This window comes from Piliocolobus tephrosceles, chromosome 17 (genome assembly GCF_002776525.5).
Source record: "Piliocolobus tephrosceles isolate RC106 chromosome 17, ASM277652v3, whole genome shotgun sequence".
Taxonomy (NCBI): domain Eukaryota; kingdom Metazoa; phylum Chordata; class Mammalia; order Primates; family Cercopithecidae; genus Piliocolobus; species Piliocolobus tephrosceles.
In genome coordinates, this window is record NC_045450.1 from 13,532,856 (window position 1) to 13,553,723 (window position 20,868).

The window sequence follows — 20,868 nt, forward strand, 5'->3', positions numbered from 1 at the left end:
CACGCCTGGCTAATTTTTGTATCTTTACTAAAGACGGAGTTTCACCATATTGGCCAGGCCGGTCTCAAACTCTGATCTCACGTGATCCATCTGTCTCAGCCTCCCAAAGTGCTGGGACTACAAGCATGAGTCACCACATCTAACCCACTTCATCAATTTTATAAAGTTTTCTCAGGAACGGTTTCAAGATCATGATGGGTCCTTCATGTCATGTTGAATTAGGTTATCATAGGGAGTAAAAGGATGAACTTACGCAGACCTGGGGTGAAATCTCTGCTCCTTGTCTGCCTTGCTGGGTCACCTTTGGCGAGCGATGTCACTTCTCTGAGCCTCAGTTTCCTCATCTATAGAATGGAAAAGAAAGCCCTCATCTATCAGGGCTTATGTAATAGAGTTTTGGCAATGATTAAAATAATGTGTTCAGGCGCTTACTATAGTGCCTGGCAGTAAGTATTTAATAAATGTTACTGTGCAGAGCTCCTGAAAGATAAGGCAAGGAGTTAATAATTTCCCCACAGATGCTTAATTTACTGCTGAGGATATGATAAAAGGAGATCCTGGAGAGATTTTGATGCTTCAGCTCCTTTAGGAGAGCACTTCTGCATCCCTTCCCACGCCTACGGATGTGACGTGTCAAGTATCTAGGGAATACAAAGAGTTTTAAGAGCCCCAGACAAGAAAAGAAGTTTCTGATTTTCTTCTTCATTTGCACTTTTATAAATGTGTTGGGGCTGTGGGTCACTCTGAATTATTCAAATGCTTTCTTAACATGGCCCATGATGAAGTGAGCGCTTTGGACTTGTGCTTTCAGAGGTGACATCATTTGAAAGTTATCAGCAACACCTCCTCTGAGATACCAGGGGAAACTGCATTGTTTAGACAAGTGCTAATAATTTAAGCCTCCTGTAAATTAGGAGGGAAAAAGTGATAAAGTTCAGAAAGAAACAGTTTACATTTGCAATTTGCATTTGCAATAAGAAGTGCCTTATATGACAGTGGCATATGCAGAGAACTGAGGGGGTTGGGAGAGTGGGGAGGGGTGGTCATCCTGCTCCCCTGTCAAGCTGGCATGGTGCCTAAACCCCCACCATGATTCCATTAATTTGAGGCTTGAAGACTTTCATGGTACTTTTGGATTTATTTTTTAAAATGCAAATACTGTTATAAGAAGGCAAAGATTTTCAGATAAGGGCTTTTAAAATATTCCAGCTATATGCTGTTTATGCCCAAAACAAGCTACAACAAAAGTTTCTGAATAAATGAACAGGTAAAGATGCACTGGGAAAATGCAAAAGCAACAGTTGAAAGCATGATTGGTAACAGTATCATCACACAGAATGCAATTTAAGGCCAAAGGCACACATTTTTCAAAATGAGAGATCATAAAATGATAAAAGGTATGACCCTTGGAGAAAATAGTTTAGTAATGAAACCATCTGCAGCAAACGACAGAGCATAAAGGAAAGAAATCAGGCACTACTTAAATGAACATGAATACAGAAGCAGGTAAATAAATCCTGGTGTATCCTTACTATGAATTATTACGCAGGTATTAAAATGGAGGAGTTATGTCTGTGTATATTTGGTCCAGAGTAGGGGCTCTCAACCCTGGCTATACATAAGACTCATCTAAAGAGCTTTGAATAATGCCTCTGCCCAAAGTGGTTCAATTGGTCTTTGATGTGCTCAATTACTGGAATTGTTTGAAAATCCCCTGTGTGATTCCAATGTACAATCAGGGTTGAGATTCATCAGGATAGATAGACTTCCTTAATGTATTAAATAAAAAAGCAAAGAAAGGAGAAAGGAATAAAAGAAAAAGGAGAAAAGAAGAAATAAGAGAACAAACAATGAAAATGTGTATTTTTCATATTTTTGTCTGAGCATTGTGAAAAATGAGAAAAGATAAATAATACCAAAAGTAAACATTGGCTATCTAATTTGGGAGCAGTGGAATTTGAAGTTCAGGGAGACTAACGATTGAATTTCTTTACATATCACTCTGTGTTATTTGACTTGCAACAATTAGCGTGAGCTGTTGTGTAACTTTAAAAAATCAGTCATTCAACAACAATTAGCTAAGCATCTACTATGCGGTAAGCACCACTCTAGCTTCTGAAGATACAACAGTAGATAAAACAGACAAAATCCTTACTTTCATGGATCTTACAATCAAATACATTTTTAATAAGTTGCAAATAAAATTCTAATGCATTTTTAATGTTAATACATCGGAATAAGACAAGTTGCCTTATCAACTGTTGTCTTTGTGTGATTAAGACCTGTGGAGACAATGGGATAATGGGTACAGATTGGTTGTTCCAGAATGATATCTGAGTTTGGTGGGTAAATAAAGGTCTAGGAATGGACCCTGTGGCCTACAGAGCATGTAGTTAAATTGCAAGTTAATTAGCCATTTTTGCAAGAGGTTGTCTTCACTGTGAAGTAGATGATCAGGGGTTGTTCTGTGCATAAGCTGAATATGCAGTGGGAGGTATTAATAGTGACATATTCCTAAATTCACAATCTTTCCTTTGGTTCCTGCATGTCCAGTGGCTCCAGCCTCCCAGGCCATCTAAACACAGGTCCTCAAGAGCTTAACAGGAAGGATTGACTGTATGAGCAATAAGAATAGCTTATTGCAGTCTTATCTAAGCGACTTCATGTGCTGTATTCATGAAGTCTATCTAACACCTGGGCTTAAAACAGAATTCTACTGAAAACAACATGATAAATGACCCTCATCCCCCTATTTGAATAAAATAGCATTCAAACGACTTCCACGGAGTTGAGGCTCCTTAGATCAGAAAGTAGCTTGGGAATCTACTAACTTTCTTAACTAGTGTTCTGGTCCTGACCACCTCTGGGTTTCTGTCAATATCCTCAGATTTCCAAGGACAAAGTTCCCAGCTAGATGTACCTAGAAGTCCTCTGGAGTCCTGTCAGAAGTTCAACCTCAGAACAGTTTTCCAAGCTGACACATAGCCAGGAATAGTTTATGTTTCTATAAGCTGGGGAGTTAAAACCTCATAATTCATGGGATATGAGGTAGAGTACTCAAAAGGGTATCACATTAATAGTGTAGAAATGTTAGCCCTGGACTAAAGGACCTCTTTAGCAAAACTTAAAAGTGAGCCCAGAAAGCATCAGACTGTGTACTAGTAAATTTATGTCCCAGAACAAAGCTCAAAAATATTTATAGGGTTACAAAAATATTCAGCACCCAACAAGGGAAAATTCAAAGTGGCTGATTGTGATAAAAATTTCCAGGCATACAAAGAAGTAGGAAAATATCACCCATAATAAGAAAAAAAATTATTCAATAGAAAGAGAACCACAAATGACACAGATAGGAGACTAAGCAGACAAGGAAAACAAAACGGTTATTGTTGCTATATTCCACATAGAAAAGCTCCAATATATTAAGTGAGAAGACATTTTAAAAGACCCAACTCAAACTTCTAGAACGGAAAAGAGGGAATGCAACAGAGGGGCAACAGAGGAAAATATTAGTGAATTTAGATGGAACGATTAGTGAATGTAGATGCAGCAGAGAGAAAAATTAGTTAATTTAAAGACAGAATGAAATAATTCAAGATTAAACCAGAGAGGAAAGAAAGACAGAAGATCAAAAGAGCATCAGTACACCGAGAGACAGATTTGTATGGCCTAAAAAATGTGTAATTATAATCTCAAAAGAAAAATGGGGGTAAAAAAGATATATTTGAAGAAATAATAGCTAAAAGTTTGAAATTTGATGAAATCTATAAACCAAGAATATCAAGAAATATAATGAAACCAAAACACAAGAATCATGAAGAAAATGATGCAATGGCATATCATAATCATCAAAACCAGTGAGAAACTAAAGAAATTTAAATCAGAAAGAGAACAGAGATGTACAGAGGGTCAGAGATATAAATAACAGGAGACTTCTTAGTGGAAATAACTCAAGCCAGAAGACTGTTCAGCAACATTCTTAAAGTACACCACCAACAACAAAATTTGTTAACCTTGAATTCTAAACGCAGTGAAAATGTATTTCAAAAATAAAAGACCTTCTTACAGATACAAAGGCGGAAAACATTTACCAGATCTATACTATAAGAAATGTAGTTAAAGAAATGTTAAAGAAAATTATTTTAGGCAGAATACAAGTGACAGCAGAAGAATTTGAATCTACACAAAAGAGTGAAGAGCATCAGAAATGGTAAATGTATAGGCAAATATTTGCCTATACAGCTATACATTTAGCCCTGGACTAAAGGACCTCTTTAGCAAAACTTAAAAGTGAGCCCAGAAAGCATCAAACTGTGTACTGGTAAATTTATGTCCCAGAACAAAGCTCATTTACCATTTCCGATGCTTTTCTTATTTTTCTTTATTTCTTTATCTTTCTTTTTCTTTATTTTATTTCTTTATCTTTCTATATTTATTTTATCTTATTTTTCTTATCTTTTGCTTTTCTTTCCTTATTTTTCAAAATCTCTTTAAAGACAAAATAATGAGAATTTATTATGGGGTTTATAATATATGTAGAATTATAATATATGACAAAAGTAGCACAAAGGGAGATGGAAATATTCTATAGTTAGATTCTTTTTTATTATTGTTTATTTTTTATTTTTTATTTTTTTGCAACAGAGTCTTGCTCTGTCACTCAGATGAGTGCAGTGCCGCAATTTTGGCTCATTGCAACCTGCGCCTCTGGAGTTCAAGCAATTCAAGCAATTCTCCTTCCTCAGCCTCCTGAGTAGCTGGGACTACAGGCATGCACCACCACATCCGGCTAATTTTTGTATTTTTTAGTAGAGACAGGGTTTCACCATATTAGCCAGGCTGGTCTCGAACACCTGGCCTTAAGCAATCCGCCTATCTCAGCTTCCCAAAGTGCTGGGATTACAGGCATAAGCCACTGTGCGCAGCCTAGATTCTTATATTATATGGAGATGGTATACTATTACCAGAAGGTAGGCTATGATAAATTAAGAATATATACTATAAACTGAAGGCCACCATTAAAAAGGAAATCCAAAATGTTATCACTAACAAGCTAACAAAGAGACAAATGGAATCATAAATAAAACTCAATTAAACCAAAAGAAGGCAGAATAACAGGAAAAAGAGGAAATAAATGGGACACCAATACCAATACGGAAGATCTAACTCCAATTATGTAAGTGATCATATTAAATGTAAGTGGGTTAAGTACCCCAGTTAAAAGACACAGATCATCAGATTGGCTAAAGAGGCAAAATCCCACTGAAACCTGCCTACAAAAATTCACCTTAATCTAAATCCTCACGCCTGTAATCCCAGCACTTTGGGAGGCTAAAACGGGTGGATCACCTGAGGTCAGGAGTTCGAGACCAGCCTGACCAACATGGAGAGATCCCGCCTCTACTGAAAATACCAAAAATTAGACAGGCATGGTGGTGCATGCCTGTAATCCCAGCTACTCGGGAGGTTGAGGCAGGAGAATCACTTGAACCCAGAAGGCAGAGGTTGTGGTGAGCTGAGATCACACCATTGCACTCCAGTCTGGGTAATAAGAGCAAAACTCTGTCTCAAAAAAAAAAAGAAATATATATATATATACACACACACACACACACACACATATATACACACACATATACACACACACACACACACACATATATAGTCAATCAGGATAAAAGCAAAAAAATGAAAAAATATACAAGGTTAACACTAACCAAAAACAAAAAAAAACCCTGAGTAGCTGTAACAATATTAAACAAAGAATATTAGCAGAGAAAAAGAATGGTAAACTCATTATGATAAAGGAGTCAATTCAACAAGAAGTTATAAAAATTTTAAAAGTGGATACAGGTTATAACAAAGCTTCAAAATACATGAATAAAAAGTTGACAAAACATAAAGGAGAAATTCTCAAAGGTAATGAATGTGTTCAAAAGCTCTCACTCAACAATTGATAAAATATGTAGACAGAAAATCAGCAAGGATATAGAATAGAATAAGAGAAATAACACTTTGAACCAACTTGACCAAATGACATTTATAGAACACTGCAGCCAACAAAAGCAGAATATACCTTCTTTTCAAGTACACACAGAAACGTTTACCAAAATAGACTGTACCCTGGCCATAAAAACTAGATAGATGGTTTTGATGAATAGATTTGATGAAAAGTATATTATCTGATCACAACTGAATTAAATTGTATAATGAAAAGAAATTAGTAACAAAAAAGATACCTGGAACATCTCCACATATTTGGAAAACTAACAAACTTCTAACTAAAACAAAATTGCTCAGAGAAACTACAGAGTATTTTGAACTGAATCGCACAAAATAAAACATATCAAAATTTGTGGAATACAGCTAAAGGAGAGCTCAGAGACGAATGCATAGATCTAAACACCTATTAGAAGAGAAGATATCAAATTGATGATATCAGCTGTAACCTGAATAAGCTAGAGAAGGAAGAGCCAACTAAACAAAAGCAGAAGAAACATAGTAAAGAAAAGTACACAAATCAGTGAAGTAGAAAAAAATTATTAAGAAACAAAGTTGGTTCTGTGAAAAGATCAATAAAATTTATAAACTTTGCCAGGCATGGTAGCTCATGCCTGTAATCCCCCAGCACTTTGGGAGGCCGAGGCAGGTGGATCGCCTGAGGTCAGGAGTTGGAGACAAGAGCAAAACTCCTTCTCGAAAAAAAAAAAAAAAAAAATTATAAACTTCTAGTAAAATTGATCAGAAAGAAAGAAATATGTAAATCATCAGTATCAAGAACGAGAGAGAGGACATTACTCTTGTTCCTATAAACATTGAAAAGGTAATAAAGGAATAATATTATGAACACCTTTATGACAACACAGTCAACAACTTAGATGAAATGAGTAAATTCTTTGAAAACCACAGACTACCAAAGTTCACTCAAAGAGGAGTGAAAACTTGAATACCCTTGTATCTACTAAAGAAATTACAGGAGGTGGCAGCCATATTGGAAAGAAAAAACTAAAACTCTCTTTATTCACAGACATTAACATTTATGAGGAAAATTTTACAGAATCTACCAAAATGCTACTAGAACTAACGGGTAAATTTAACAAGGTTTCTAGATATTAGGCCAATATTTTTTTTCCTTTTTATTTTGTAAAAGTCTCGCTCATTGCCCAGGCTGGTCTCAAACTCCTAGCTTCAAGTGATCCTCCCACCTCAGTCTTCCAAAGCACTGGGATTGCAGACATGAGCCACAATGCCCAGCCAGGTCAATTTATTACTAAAACATCTATTTTGTATCTATATCCTGATAGTGAAAAAAGGGCAATTAAAATTTATGAAAACAAAAGTATTTACAATAGCATCAAAAATATAAAATACTTAGGGATAAATTTGACCAAAGTTATGCAAGACCTATACACTAAAAATCACAAAGTATTGCTCAGAGGAGTTACAGAACACCCAAACAAATGGAGAGATAGATTGTGTTATTTTTTTTTTATCTTTTTGCTAAGGATGGTGTTATGCCCAGACCGTTTATTCCCCGAAGAAGACCACCAGAGTCCAGAGTCAAAGCCAAGCAGCAAGGATCTTTATTACAGGTTCAAACCCGGAGCTCTCACTCACTCGTGCAACGAGCCAGGCAGGAGAGCTCCCCCACTGGGCTCCGAACAGTGTTATATAGTCTGGGGTAAACAGGCACAGAGTCATTGTACAAACTGGATGTATGATTGGCCAATATTTGAACAAAGCGATTCGGCTGATTATGATTGGTTCCCGCCATTTCTGGTATTTCCGTTAATTTGGAAACTCTGATGACGTTTATCAGGGGTTCGCAGGACAGGGCAGGGGTTGTTTTTGCAAACCTGAGGCGGGAAAGCAGTCTCACACAAAGGCAGTTAATCATATTGTGACAGGTTTCACAACAGGCCTAGGCAATACTTAAACGCATCCTGTGACCCTGCCGTGCCACAGAAAAACAGGAGCTTACAAGAAAAACAGGAACTTACAACATTTTTACTATATGTTTGTGAGAGCAGCACAAAGTTTTAGCAACGGGATGGGGGCATCCTGTGCCCTTTCAATGGCTTTGGTTATTCTGGGTTTCTTATGGGTCCACATAAATTTTAGGATTTTTTTCTAATACAGTGTTTATGGATTGAGAAACTCCATGTTGCTAGGGTGTCAATTCTCAGATTGATCTATAAAGTCAACATACATCCAAAATCCTAGCAGACTTTATCTGTATGAATTGAATAGCCACCAATGAAGTTCACATGGAAATGCAAAGCACAACGTTCTAGGAAATTATGCACTGATACAGAGAGAGAGAGTAGATCCACAGTTATCTGGGGATAGGAGAAGTGGAAAGGTATAGAGATGAGGGCAGCTTTACAAAAGGACACAAGGCAACTTTTGAGAGTCCTGCATATGCTCACGATCTTGACCGTGGCAATAATTTTACAGAGGCATGATCATGTCCAAATGCATTAAATTGTACACTTCAAATTTGTAAACTTACTATATGTAAATTATACCTCAATAAAGTTGTAAAAAAAAATCCAAACCCCAGTTCCATGCACAGAGATGCTGATTAAGTGGCAGTAGGTAAGGTCTAAGCACATGCTAACGTAGGGGGTCCCTCAACTGCACTTTGGAAAATGCTGCTGGAAGAAATTATTAACATATATCTTGGCTATGCCAGCCCCCACCTGGAGTACCACATGCTGGCCATGGGTAGCCAGTTTGCTCTAATCAGCCAGGCAGGCAGGCCCAACCTAACTGGAACCCATATTCACCCTTTTGTTCCTCCCGTTCTTCTCTCTACACTGGCTCATCCACAGGTTCCTTTTTCCTTCTTGGCTATCTATATAGTTAGATATATAGATAGTTCTATATACATAGATAGATAAGATGTAATGAGACAAAGAGCCCACTGAGCTGTCTGCAGACAGCAAAGCTAAAAGAGCATTGTAACTCACCCTCTGGGGTCTTGGGGTTGCAGGCACCCGCACCTGGATACTGCCGTGGGGCCTGCACGGAGTTTACTCCTGCCAGTGCTAAAGCAGTTGGCTGGTTCCTGCGCTTGTTCGCCTACACACTCCCTCCCACTCCCTCCCTCCCATAGATAAGAACGATACACTTATCTATATATTTCTTACCTATCACTCCACTGGTTTTGGCCGCCCCTCCTCAAAAGTCTTCCCCTGGTGGCTTTAGACGTCTTGTTTCTCAAAACATCCCCCCAAATTGCCTTTGGCATCCCCATTCTTAAGCAGGAAAAATCCTTCAACTAAGAGAAAAAGCATTACAAACGTTTTAAAACTGATTCACAGGAAAGATGGTCTTTTGTCTGGAAAGGCTACAAACTAAGCTAATTCTCATGGAAATTTGTTAATGGCCTACTAAAACGCCTTTTTTCATATCCACAGATTTTTGTAGCTGTCTCTTTTGTGACTGCGTGTGTATAGCTTTGAGATCTTGCACTTTGAGGCCAGTGGGCAATGTAAGTGATACAGAATATTTTCTTGACGTCTTCACGGGACTCGTGACGGGGTGCCCTGTTTACTCACCCTGCCCCACTCAACCCCTTGTGGGAGGGAGTGTGTAGGCAAACAAGCACAGGAACCAGCCAGCTGCTTTTGCACTGCCAGGAGCAAACTCCGTGCAGGCCCCACGGGCAGCATCCAGGTGCGGGTGCCTGCAACCCCAAGACTCCAGAGGATGAGTTACAGTGCTCTTTTAGCTCTGCTGTCTGCAGACAGCAGTGCGTGATCAGCTCAGTGAGCCCTTTGTCTCATCGTATGGGGTGGCAGCCCTCGGTCAGCAAGGCCAAAGGGCCAGTGTGAAAGCCTTTTCGGGTATCCATACTTGGTGTGCCCTGAATTCTTGTCTGGTGCCCAGGAGGAATAAGGTCATGCAGACAAATTGAAGGATGGGGAATGCAAGAATTTATTGAGCAACGAAAGCAGCTCTCAGAGGACAGGGGAGCTGGAGAGGGGACAGGAAGGGCAGGTCGCTCTCCTCTGAAGTCAAGTCGCTTCTCTGCCAATCCAGCCACCATCTCTGAAGTCAAGTTGCCTCTCTTCACTGTCCAGCTGCCTCTCTCTCTCTCTCTGCCAACTGAGCCTGGGGTCTGTATTGGCAAAGGATGGGGGTGGGGCAGGCCATAGGTAGTTCTGGAAAAGGCAACATTCGATTGGTAAAAAGACATTATTCAGAAAGAACCAACTGGCAGAGACACAGGGATGGAAGCTCTCACTTTGGACCACAGGTTTCAGCCTTTTCAGCTGGAAGACGGGGTTTCCTGGGGACTTGCCCCGTCTGCCTAGAATTTCTCTGCCTCTCTCTATCACAAGTGTGTACTGTATTAGTATAGAAAATAAAGTTTCCTTAAAAAGAGTAAGAAATGTGGCCGGGCGCAGTGGCTCCAGCCTGTAATCCCAGCACTTTGGGAGGCCGAGACGGGCAGATCACGAGGTCAGGAGATCGAGACCATCCTGGCTCACACGGTGAAACCCCGTCTCTACTAAAAATACAAAAAACTAGCCGGGCGAGCTGGCGGGCGCCTGTAGTCCCAGCTACTCCGGAGGCTGAGGCAGGAGAATGGCGTGAACCCGGGAGGCGGAGCTTGCAGTGAGCTGAGATCCGGCCACTGCACTCCAGCCCGGGCGACAGAGCAAGACTTCGTCTCAAAAAAAAAAAGAGTAAGAAATGTAAATGAAAAGACAATAAACCTTTGACATAATACTAATAACCAAGACCAATGCATTTCACCTTATCAGTAAGTGTGTTTGTGTGGATTAAAATGATTTTATTTTGTTAATGAACAGCTCCTGTCCATAAAGATGCTGTCCATTTGTCTACCCCACTCTCCTCTTGCCTGCCTTTCCTTGAGCGATGATTTCATCCCTTTCTCTGGACTGGTTTGGGCTGTCAGCCTTTCAACGGCCGTTTCGTCTGAAGGTCTCTTTGCTAGAACCCAGACCTCTGCTGTCAGGGAAAGCCGGCTGGAAAATATTTTTTTTAGAGCTAGGGGCAGCATTCGTGTCTTTGGAGCTGACTAATGTACTTCTCTATGTGAGACAATAAAAACCCAATTAGAAAAGCCGTCCTGGCTTGGATGTCTCTGCTCACTCAGTCAAAAGATGACTTTATATACATAACAACAATGATTCTATAAATTGATTGGCTGCTTCTAATTTATGTAGTGTTTCTGGGTTCATTAGAGAAATAATATTAGGCCAGGTGCAGTGCCTCATCCCTGTAATCCCAGCACTTTGGGAGGCCAAGGCAGGTGGATCGCCTGAGGTCAGGAGTTCGAGAGCAATCTGACCAACATGGTGAAACCCCGTCTCTACTAAAAATAAAAAATTAGCTGGGCATGGTGGTGGGTGCCTGTATTCCCAGCTACTTGGGAGGCTGAGGCAAGAGAATCACTTGAACCCAGGAGGTGGAGGTTGCAGTGAGCCAAGATGGCACCACTGCACTCCAGCCTGGGTGACAGAATGAGGCTCCATCTCAAAAAAAAAAAAGAAATAATATCAGTCACGACTCTGTTGCAGGTACCCAAAATTCTCAGCTCAATGAATTCAGCAAAAGAGAAAAAAATTGAAAGTGTAAGGTTAAACTTCAGGCACCTCTTGATCCAGGGACTTACCTGGGGACCCTGTTATTTCTCTCTTTCTCTTTTCTCTGCTGTCTATTTGGCTGGCTTCTATATCAGGCCCCATGTTTGCCCACTGGCTAATAATTTCTAGCAATACTTTCAGAAATGACTTTGCAGCTCTTTCTCAATATTATTAGCAAAGTTTCCTTGTATCTCACTAATTCTCATTAGGTTACATGATCATCCCTGAACCGATGACTGTGGACAGGCAAATCTTCATTGCCGCTAACGTGCAGAGCTTCTCATTACCTCCTGACAGCCAGACTGGAGCTTCCAAGGACATTCAAGTTGGCAAAGACTGTGAGCATCCTGAACATTTAAAAGAATCCCTCTAATAGGCAACATTCGTTCTTCAACACAGTTTCCTAATTTGGTGACGCCATATGCATCACCTCTCTGATATCTTGAAGCTTGGACAAACTGGGACAAACTCTGTTTGTCCAGGTCCCAGGTCACAAGCCTCCAGGGCTGGGGTCTGGTTGAAAGTAAGGTAAGGGGCTCCCAAGAGAAAATCAGACTGCATTGAAAGAGTGCAGTAGCCAGGTGCGGTGGCTCACGCCTGTAATCTCAGCATGTTGGGAGGCCGAGGCGGGCAGATCATGAGGTCAGGAGTTCGACACCAGCCTGGGCAACACGGTGAAAACCCGTCTCCACTGAAAATACAAAAAATTAGCCAGGCGTAGCAGTGAGCGCCTGTTGTCCCAGCTACTCGGGAGGCTGAGGCAGGAGAATCACTTGGGAGATGGAGATTGCAGTAAGCCAAGATCGCACCACTGCACTCCAGCCTGGGCGACAGAGTGAGACTCCAGCTTTAAAAAAAAGAGTACAGTAGATGCTGCCAGTGCCTTGTCCAGATCCTCAACACAAGGCCAGTGCATCTATCTTCCAGCTCCTGATCCATAGACCCTACTGCATTCTTCTCTGTAGAATCACTTGCTATTGATAGGAGCCTTCTACCCAGTTGTGCCTGGGGAATTATGTCCTTCTCCTGAGTAGCCAGTAACCTATGTCTGACGGGTATAGGTGTATTAAGCCCAGCTACCTGGCTTCTGGGTAGGACCAACTCTGTGCTATAATTCATGCTCCAAAGAGATCAGGCTTAGTCCAAACTTCACCTGAAACCACTTCTTTACTTCCCTTCCTGTCCTGCCTCATCTGCTTCCCTTAGTACATTACTCATTTGTCCAGAGAGCACATGCCCTTAATAAAACACTGGCATGAGATTTTCTGTTGCAAGCTCTGCTTCCAGGCAACAAAGCCTACAACAGATCAAAATAACAAAAGCTAGCCAAGTAGCAAAAATAACAACCAATCCAAAGAATGATGATGATGATGACACTGTGTATCAAGGACCATGATAGGGACTGACTATTATGCTAGATGTTTTACATATATTTGTTTATATTCTTTTTTATTTTCTGAGACGGAGTCTTGCTCTGTCACCCAGGCTAGAGTGCAGTCGCGTGATCTCGGCTCACTGCAACCTCTGCCTCCCGGGTTCAAGCGATTCTCCTGCCTCAGCCTCCTGAGTAGCTGGGATTATAGGCACGCACCACCACATCCAGCTAATTTTTGCATTTTTTTAATTAAAGATGGGGTTTCACCATCTTGTCCAGCCTGCTTTCGAACTCCTGACCTCATGATCCACCTGCCTCGACCTCCCAAAGTGCTGGGATTATACGTGTGAGCCATCGTGCCTGGCCTATTTGTTTATATTCTAACTACAGCCCCAGAAAGACAGTCATCATTAATCCCTACTTTTCAGAGGAGGAACCTGGGGCTTAGAGAAGGGAATTGAACTGCCCAAGCTCTTATTGCTAGGAGTTAGCCAAGCTGCACATGAAACGACTACCTGTTGCTGCCAGTTGTTGCTGCTCGGAAACCAGCTCGGTAATATAACACTCTTGACTCCTTTTATCTGCAATATTATGTTCTTAAGTGTGTCACACGTATCAGACACTTTGCTAAGACTTCATATGCACCATCATCTTATTTAATTCTCATAACAACCCTAAGGAGTAGGTACTATTATCACATTTTGAAACAGAGACATGGAAAGGTTAAAGATCACTCAGCTAGTAAGTGGTACAGCCACTATCTGGACCTGAGTAATCTGACTTCAGGACCCACATTCCTAATCTCTCCTTTAGTACCGTTATTAAAGTTCTTCCGGAACGTCCTAAAATACTAAACTTGGTCTAGCCATAGAAAAATTAAAACGAAGACGGTTTCTCTTTTCTTTTCCTGAGCACTGACTTCCTGGATGTGGAAGAAAGGAAATAGCCTTGGGTCATCAACTCATGGCTCTTAATCGACTTAAGTCAGCTTCAAAAATGGCCGGAGATGGACGTGAAATTGTCTGGCTGCCCCATGTGCTTACAATCCAGGAAAAAAAGACAAATAACTCTGAGAATTGGGTTTAAAATTGGGATCCATTTCCTCTAGCAAAGCAAGAAGTTGCCTCGTTTTTTTTTTTTTTTTTTTTTTTTTAGTAATGGTCACAATTTGCTTATTACTTTCTTCATTGTCTGAATTTCCCTACAAGTAAGCTCCATGACTGCCTGGTCTAGATTTCTATTCCTAATACGTGGCATTGTCATGGCACATAGCTAATATTTTTTAAATATCTTTGGATATGTTTTTTATTATCTGTTACTATTATTATTATTTTGAGATGGAGTTTCGCTCTTTTCTCCCAGGCTGGAGTGCAATGGCGTGATTTCGGCTCACTACAACCTCTGCATCCCAGGTTCAAGCAATTCTCCTGCCTCAGCCTTCCGAGTAGCTGGGATTACAGGTGCCCACCACCACACCCAGCTAATTTTTGTATTTTTAGTAGAGATGGGTTTTCACCATGTTGGCCAGGCTGGTCTTGAACTCCTGACCTCATGTGATCCACCTGCCTTGGCCTCCCAAAGTGCTGGGATTACAGGCATGAGTCACCATGTTGGGCCATGAATATGTTGGTTTTTTTGTTTGTTTTTTTTTTTTAGTCGGAGTTTCACTCTTGTTTGCCCAGGCCAGAGTGCAATGGCACGATCACAGCTCACTGCAACCTCCGCCTCCCAGGTTCAAGCAATTCTCCTGCCTCAACCTCCCTAGTAGCTGGGATTATAGGCATGTGCCACCACGCCCGGCCAATTTTGTATTTTTAGTAGAGACGGGGTTTCTCCACGTTGGTCAGGCTGGTCTCGAACTCCTGACCTCAGGTGATCTGCCCGCCTCCATCTCCCAAAGTGCTGAGATTACAGGCGTGAGCCACTGCGCCCGGCAAATATGTTTTTTAAATGAAAGAAAATAGCATCCACATCAGGCTGTTTGTCACTAACGCAGAAACTTCCTACTAAAAGGGAGAAAAAAATGATAAGGCTAGGAGTCTACCAACTTCCCACGATTCTACCAGTGATTAAAAGTCAATCGTTCCATTATTTTGTTCTGTTCTGAGCTTTCCAGAACTTAATTCTGCCTCCTAAATTGAGATCAGAAAACTGGTAGAGAATTGAAATCCTCTGGGCCATTTCTCTCTTCCAGATACTTCAGTCGCCATCAGCGCTGTCTTAATGAATCTCAACTCTATTAAATTGTTATTGGATCTGGAAGCAGGTCATTTGTAACCCCTTTTTCTCAGAACAGAAGTCAAACTGTGGAAAGGAATAGGGAAACAGAAAGCAGAATGAGATTAAGATGTAATTTCCTATGGTGGATCCACATTTAATTAACTTTTTCTGAACAAAATGCTCTCACATGGTGGGGTCATTACTGTCAAGGAGGTTGCAGCTGGTGGAATCTTGCCCCGTGGGACTGTCTAGAGATGAAAAGGGTAGGAAACCCAGGGGTGGCTCCTCTTTTTGGAGAACTGGATCTTTTGCTGCCAGGAGCCTGGAGAATTTAAACTCCTTGAGTCAATTCAATTTAGGTAGGAATTAATTCGTCTTCTCTCCATCACCCAATCACCATGCCAGATCATGTTCCTGTCATGTTTCATTACCTCCTTTCAGCTGGCATCCCTGGTTCACACCTGTATTCCCAGCAGTTTGGGAGGCCAAGGCGAGTGGATCACTTGAGGTCAGGAGTTCGAGACCAGCCTGGCCAACATGGTGAAACTCCATCTCTACTTAAAAAAAAAAAATACAAGAATTTGACCGGGTGCAGTGGCTCATGCCTGTAATCCCAGCACTTTGGGAGGCTGGGGTGGGTGGATCACTTGAGGTTAGCAGTTCAAGACCAGCCTGGCCAACATGGTGAAACTCCATCTCTACTAAAAATACAGAAACTAGCCAGGTGTGGTGGCAGGCACCTGTAATTCCAGCTACTGAGGAGGCTGAGGCACGAGAATTGCTCGAACCCAGGAGGCAGACGTTGCAGTGAGCCAAGATCACACCACTGCACCCCAGCCTGGGCAACAGAATGAGACTCTGTCTTCAATAAATAAATAAATAAATAAAAACTGACATCCTGCCTTCAATCTTAAGCCACTTTCTACCCCCATGCACTCTAAAAAGAATAATTATTAATTGAGCTTCAACTACGTCCTGATACTCTAATCACACCACATGGATTAATTTGTCTAATCCTCACAATAAATCTGTGGGTTATGTAGGATTATCATATTCACTTTGCAGAGGAGGAAGCAGGGCTTAGGGAAAGGAAATGGCTTGCCCAAAGTCCCATATGCTGGTCAATGGTGGAGGCGAGATCCCAGCCCAAGGAAGCCTGATTCCAAAGACAATGTCATTTATCTACATTGCATAATGGTAAGGTTTGGGCTTCCATTGAACCCATTACCCAAATAGTGCACATCGTATCCAGTAGGTAATTTTTCAATCCTCACCAGCTCCTACTGTCCCCCTTTTGGAGTCCTTTGTTTAGCTTCTGCTTTTCAGTGAGAACATGCAGAATTTGATGTGCTGTTTGTGAGTTATTTCACTAAGGACATTCCAGGCAGAGGAAAGAGCATAACCAGATCTGACCAAGTGTCTCTTATTAGCTTTCTGGGATTCTCTGCCACCCAATTAATGAAGTCCATTTCTTTATTCTAGCAAGTTTCCAAATTGGGCTTTAATCTAGGTCCCATCTTATTCCCCACTCCCTGACACTCTCCCCAACGTCCCTGCCACTCCAACCTTTCTAACCTTACCCTATTTCAAACATACTACTCTCTGTCATATTTATGCACCTTTTGTTAATTTTCCATTTTATTTTAGATTATTTTATTTTGTCTTTTATATTTTATTTCATTTTTTTGGATTATTTTATTTTTTATTTTAGATTCACGGGGTATGAGTGCAGGTTCATTACGTGGGTATATTGCATAATGGCGAGGTTTGGGCTTCTATTGAACCCATCACACAAATAGTACACATTGTGTCCAGGAGGTAATTTTTCAACCTTTGCCAACTCCCACCCTCCCCACTTTAGGAGTCCTCAGTGTCTGTTACTTTCATCTTTGTATCCATGTGTACTCATTATTTAGCTCCCACTTATAAGTCAGAATATGCAGCATTTGAATTGCTGTTTCTGGGTTATTTTACTTAGGATAAAGGACATACCAAGCAGAGGAAAGCACATACGCAAAAGGTGCATAACCTTTGCCCACTTTTATGGGCTGGGAATGTCCTTCTTTCTTTTCTCTCTGGGGAATACTAAGTCAACATCCAAAGCCCCAGAGGCACATCCCCTGTAAGGCCTTATTTGACTGTCCGAGAAGAAACTCATCCCTCTTTCTCTGGCTCCCATAGCACTTTTGCCAAATACTTCCAGAGCACCTCAATTTTGCACCATAATTACATTGTGGTTTTTTTGTTTTGTATTGTTTTGTTTTTGAGACAGAGTCTTGCTCTAGTCATGTAATTAAGCTTGTACTGTTCAACGATAAACACGGTATTTCATATTACTCAAGGTTGCTCATTGTAAATTCAATGTTCATTGCAAACTAAAATATCATTTTGCGTATAACAAATTGAACTCTCTTTCTTGCATTGATGGCCTCAGTTGGATCTAACCTGAGTATATTTTATTTGGCCCACATACTATTTTACAAATTATGTTTCAGAGTTTTCAAACTCTAAACAAAAATCTAAAAATCATGAATGTTTACATTTTTAAAAGCACATTTTAAAATAATATATATTTGTTTAATTCTGAAAAGGTATAGATCTAGCAACACAGAGTATCCATTCCTGAGAGACTGCTGAGTTTTTTCCAGTTTTCCCTAACCATACTTATTTATTCTGTTTCCTTCCTGGCCCCTCCAGGTATTTCAGTTTGCAACTCCTAGTTTAGTTTAACAAGTCAGTCACAAAGGAATCAACCATGAAATTGAAGATGTAGTCACCCAAGAGCATATTTTGATTTAAATTTAACAATAGCCAATGCTTCAGGCTAATGATGAACACTATCTAGCTGTTCCAACACACAACACACACACAACGCGTGCACACACACACCCCCCACGGCTTCAGAATGAGTTCTATTAATTCAACCCAACAAATACGTACTGAGTGCCTACTACGTTTCAGAAACAATGTCAGGTGTTTTGATAACAACATCAACTTAATCCTTGCTCTCAAAAAGCCAAGAGACAAGTAGAGCAAATATACAACTGAATAGAAAATTGCAATGCAATGAAATAATCACTAGGTTAATGAGTGTATTACGGAAATTGTGATGTGAAGTTTGTTCCCCCAGTTTTTAAAATGTACAGAATCAGTTTAGGAAGCAAAGGTGCATTGAAAAAAAGCTTAAAACTGCCTTTCTCTTTGGGTTTGAAGAAGTCTTTACAGATTTGGAGGAGATCTGTGACTCACTTAAGGTCAATGGTTGACATTATGTACAGGACTAGAACTCAAGAACTGGGCAGGTTTTTTGTTTTTTGTTGTTCATTTCTGGCAGGAGAGCTACTAATTCCCTCCTACTGACTTGAAAAGTGGATTGCCCCCTTGCTGATAAATTTAGAAAACATTATTAGGACATAGTTAGCTTCAGGTCACCCCTATGTAATATCTCTTGATTTCTCTGAGATCATTATGATGGCAAAATGTGGACTGAAAGATATTTCTGTCTTGTGGGCCTTAATCTAGAATATCTGCCTGAGTAATGATAATTTGTGTTCTTGGCAGTCAGCCTAGAAGTCAGTCTTTAGTGCAATGCCGCAGGATCATTACATCAACTAAGGGCTTGGAGGAAGCTCTAGTGGTCAGGCTGATCCAATTTGTATTTGACAAAATTCGGAGTGGAACAGCTAATCCTCAAAATGAAGGAATCCAGTTGAGAAAGATCTCACTAGACTGGAACACTGGGGACAAGCCAAAAGATGAGCATTAACCAGGATAACTACTACCTTTTTAAAAATCAATTGCTCAAGTAGAGAATGGAGACGATCTGGATTGGCTGTGGTTCCCATGAGAAAGACCTAGGATGTGTTGGAGGCTTGTGCGAGCCAAAAGCAATACAGTGCCATAAAAAGACATCAATAGAGAAATCTCTTTTGGTTAATAAATGACAAAAATCCAAATCAAATTGATTTTAGTAATACGGAGAATTTATTGGATCATATACCTAAAAACACCAGTAGTGAACTCTAAATATTAGTCATGTTTTAATGCGTATCAACCAACCTCCAAATCTCAGTGAGTCTCAAGACCAAACATTTAGATCCATGGGACACCTTGGCTTGGCTGGACCAAGCTGGACTCAGGACTTCTGGTTGCTTCTGAGTGTTCCATGGGTCTTCAGTCTGGCTCCCACCCAGAGAGACAGTGGCAACTTGGGTAGGGTCATTTCATGGCTAATCACAGGAGATAAAAGGGCAAATGGAAATGGAAATGCTTTAGGGTCTCTGCTTGGAACTAGCAAACATCACTCCTGCTCACATCCTGTTGGCCACGACGAATCTTGTAACTGGGACCAAGTCAGTGGAGTTCGGAAATAAAATCCATCCAACTGTAGTTGCACGGAAAAGGTCATGGATGTGTAATTCTTGTTTTTTTGTTTTTTTGGTTTTTTTTAGATGGAGTCTCACTCTGTTGCCCAGGCTGGAGTGCAGTGGTGCAATCTCGGCTCACTGCAGCCTCTGCCTCCTGAATTCAAGCCATTCTCCTGTCTCAGCCTCCCAAGTACCTGGGACTACAGGCACATGCTACCACGACTGACTAAGTTTTTTGCATTTTTAGTAGAGACAGGGCTTTACCATGTTGGCCGGGCTGGTCTTGAACTCCAACCTCAGGTGACCTGCCTGCCTCAGCTTCGCAAAGTGCTGGGCTTACAGGCGTGAGCCTCCATGCCCGACCAATATGTAATTCCTTTTTTTTTTTTTGAGACAGGGTTTCGTGCTGGTTGCCCAGGTTGGAATGCAGTGGCATGATCTCGGCTCGCTGCAACCTCCACCTCCTGGGTTCAAGTGATTCTCCTGCCTCAGTCTCCTGAGTAGCTGGGATTACAGGTGTCCATCACTGTGCCTGGCTAATTTTTGTATTTTTAGTAGAGACGGGGTTTCACCATGTTGCCCAGGCTGGTCTTGAACTCCCGACCTCAGATGATCCGCCTGCCTCAGACTCCCAAAGTGCTGGGCTTACAGCCACCATGCCCAACCAATGTGTAATTCATATACACATTGTGTATTAGAGAAGGAATGATTCAGTCTCCCTCATTCTGGCTATAGTATGTCTGAATTCAGAAATTCAAATGATGCCAACAGGAATCTGTTTCTTTCTTCTCTCTGCTTTCCACTATATTGACTTTAAATACTAAAGTTATCTACACTCACAGCTTACTGTCTACATTAACATGAACTTACTATTCTACTGTTTTCATCAACATAATTTTACTGTTCCAGGAAACACTTGCCCAGCAAGATCAAAGTCTCAAATGACTTGATCGTTCATTCAAGGAACTTTATGAAAGACCTATCAATTCTCCAACGGACAGCATTAAACAATAATTTATAGCCAAGACTCTAAGAATTGCTCATCTCACATCTCTCACTTCCCTGTGTGTACCAATCCTTAACTACTATATTGCAATCCTTACCAATTCTAAGTTGTAACATCAAAGTCCCACTTTACATCAGACTCCAAAATCTCGATAAATATATCTATTTTGTCCTTCCTCTTCTGAGATGCTACTATGACTCTCTCAAGGTAGTACTCTTTCTTCTCATGGTAAAACTCAACTCAACTTGGTCTTATTAGCAGGTTGTTTTGAGGAGCGTT